General features: G+C 33.6%; 1 pseudogene; it reads right to left on the reverse strand.

Moving 5' to 3' along the window:
- The window catches only part of LOC119188671, a 7,187-nt pseudogene extending 7,160 nt beyond the window's left edge, over positions 1–27 (reverse strand).
- Between the last annotated feature and the right edge of the window lie 3,656 nt (positions 28–3,683).

Below are 3,683 nucleotides of genomic sequence, written 5' to 3' on the forward strand. Positions count from 1 at the left end.
ACGTACATTGCGCAAGCTTGCACTCATTTATGCATGTGCATTGATTTCAGAGGGTCTTCAGTGAGCGCAGTATCGACCGTCTCATTGTGTCCATGCTAATGTAGCGATTCAATGCACTCTGATGCAATGTTATTCATTAAGAATTGCATGAACTCGACATGGGTGTACGCGTTGCACAAGATGCTCTCTTGCCTCTTGGCATGCAGATAAAAGTGATAACGTAACTTTACATAAGCTTGAGTGCGTTTGAGTTACTGAAGTGTAGTATGAATTTCAAATTTCGTACTACTTTACGAGGGAACGAACGTTATACCTAATGCTTCCTCTGTGGCGATGGTTTCGAGTCATCGACTTATGTTGGTGATCATGGTGCACTGTAGGAAACTATTACTCAACACAGGCAATTTTAATACTTATTGCTGTAGGTAAATATGTATTTTGTACTTTGTTGTTGAAAGTTTATTTAAAATTTCAGAAATTAATCCTACTTAATATAACAAGTATGAACAATTAAACTCTTGCTCATTATCATAGTCCATCAAAAAAATAAAAATATACATACTACGATTCTTTAGAGTAAATAAGTTTATTTTGCATCAACATAAAGACTCAAATGGATAATTTGAAAGTAATCAAGCGTGTAATGACGGTATCATTGGGCGTGGGCAGCCAGTCTCGATCGACGAGTGCTAGCAAATGAACCAAGACATGTTCCATTGAACAGAACTAGGGAAATTAATGACTCTTTGTTTTCACGGGATTGAGGACATTACACAAAAGCTGTAATACTGTACAAATACTGCTTCATTGATTTTTATTTGTGAAGCTATATATCTCTAATGTACTAATTGTCTTCAAGGAAGCTAATTTGTATTAGCAGGAAGCAAACGTCACAATAATTTGAACAGAAACAGTTCAACCCTCATAACCAAGCAGAATTATTAAAATCTTTATGACTATCGTGAAATACAAAGTATTTTATGATATCCACAAAAAAACAATGTACAAATGTATATTTTACCTAAGAAATTTCTTTTCATTTCATTCATTGCAAATTTTTCACGTGAGTCAGGTACACCTAAAAAAATCGTACGAACTATTTCTGTGTGTAAAAAGAGAATGTCTCGCGTCCCATTCAATGAGTCTATAATTAGTAAGGAAGGTGCGTGAACGGGCGGTCGGCAGTCCACACAGACGGTGAAGGCCGTACCGCATCCATCGACAAATGACGAATCATTTAAACTCTCCATAAATGATGATTCCTGCCGTCAGTTCCGCTTTACGATAAACGTGTCTGACTGAGCTATCACTCATACTTTTATGAGTATATACAAATACGTACATCCCAAGTAGCGGTAGTTGATTAAAAATACAATTACTGTACTTTATACGTCTCAAGGAAGTTCTGCGTCTCAATAAGATATTAAACTTATGCCGGTCGTGGCCGACCGAGCGACCGAGCTATGATTAGATAATTGATTATTTATACCCTAATACAATCTGACAGTTTTTATGATGAATGAAGCAGGCGTTGAATAGATAAGGAGACCAACTCCAGACCACTCTTAATATTAATCCACGATGCTCTCCACTAGACATATTATTAATGTAAATAACAATAATAAACCCCAAATATTTTTGTTATGCTTAGTTAGATTTTATTATATTAGGCGTTATCTTAACCGTCCCTCGTAAATAATTGATAGACTAATTATATAGATAAAGAATAAGAACTATAAAATAACTTTAAAAAAATAATTTGTGTAACCACCTACTTTAATTGTAAATACTGTATATAACATTTTGCATACCGTTGAAACTGTCAAATATGCTACAAATGTAATATATATTTAACATCATAATTAATACAATGTTTTTAGTAAAATAAATTTATTTTAATTTTTAAGCAGTAGACCGAACATGGCGGCTATAAATCACAGGAAAGTTGTACAATATGGCAATCACGAGCCTCAGCACCAAGGAAACCGAAAGGAGAAGTTCCTGGCACGTATACCAATTATTATCAGATCTTTAAACAAGACGGAAAGAGGCATTCGACCAATCTAACAGGACGATGACGAATGTTCATAGATATGAGAGACTGAGTGAGGTCTCTTCGGTAATAGTTTTATTTTTTTCGATTGTCAAGTACTAAATAATGTTTTTAAGAATCAATATGTATATTTTTGAATAAAACAGCATAGTGAAAGAAGAAGTTATTTTGCTGATGATATTTATGCAATGCTTACCTCGAAATGGTAGCTTACAAAAACTGCATTTTGACTCACATGAAGTGTCATCAAAGGCTATTATTGTCGACGCAAATACTTTTTAGTAAATATGTGAATAAATATTTTTCTTATAACGCCTTTTTCTCACTCGGCTCATTGTCTACAGCTATGAAAAACCTTAAGACAGTCTCTAATGCCCAGTTAGTACATTGACTCTATACTTCAAACATGAATAAAACCTAGTATATATTACTAAATTGTTAACTAAGACAATGCCATGGTACATGTCTAGACAGTCTAAGCTAGACAGATTCTCGCATACTTAATATTACAGCATAAATTAACTGAGTCTTATATTCATTCTAAGGTTCCAGCGACAAGCCTTAAGATTTGATAGGGGGTCTTAAAAATGTCAAAATCTAAAGATTAATTTACTATGTAATTAAAAAATACGTGACCCGGTAAGCCCGGTGTGGTCTAAAAATGGTAATATGTTTCTTATAAAATCAGACCTCAAATAATTAGCATAATATGAGTGTGATTAAATGTCCGGATAGAGTTAAAAATCCCTAATCAAAAGGTGAATAACTTGATACGTCACACGTTAATCGTCGTACAAGATGCAGTACTAGACTGTTTAGTTTTCTTGTCATTATCACAAGTCACTTCCAGTAAGATCAAGGATTTAAAACCACGTATTATGGCCCATATACTTATAACCACATATGTCATACACTAGCTCTGAAATTTAATTGTAATGTATACTACATAAGTACGGAACCACGGAAGTATTTGACGAGAATAAGTCTATTTTATGTATATTTAAATGACTTTTAAGTACGAACCAAACACCATGAATATTCATCTACATTTAGTCATAAAATAAATGTAATTACAATTATACATTTCCGCCCAAGTCCTTGTTATTCCGCGTCTCGAAACAAATTTTCATTATTTTAATTCCGACATTACAAATTCATCGCAAGTGCCGTACCATCATACATCGGACAAAATGTACATAATCAAAGGTTGGCAAAAATATCCTCGATAATACACAGTACTTTATTTTCAGTAGATACTATTTTTGTTATACTACATAACAATATAAAAAAAAAAGAATTAGTTACTTCGACCAGTTTCACTAAGAAAAAATTGTAGAGCTTGCTTTTAGGCATGTGCATAGTATATTAATCTGAAACAAAAAAGGTAGGCGCCCGCGCCCCAACGACGATTGACACAAATCATATAAGGGCTCAAAATTACTCTCTGAGTTTAGGTCAATGCATTACCATATAAGGCTTGAAAATGGACCTCATTATATCCTAAATGAACCAAATGACGTCATAAGGATAAATTGGGTGATTCCCACGTCATATACTAATGTATTCTTAGATACAATTACATTATATTCTGGTAAGGATATACAAGGTCTTGCCAAACTTAAATGGTAAA

The sequence above is a fragment of the Manduca sexta genome, chromosome 8 (assembly GCF_014839805.1).
Source record: "Manduca sexta isolate Smith_Timp_Sample1 chromosome 8, JHU_Msex_v1.0, whole genome shotgun sequence".
NCBI lineage: Eukaryota > Metazoa > Arthropoda > Insecta > Lepidoptera > Sphingidae > Manduca > Manduca sexta.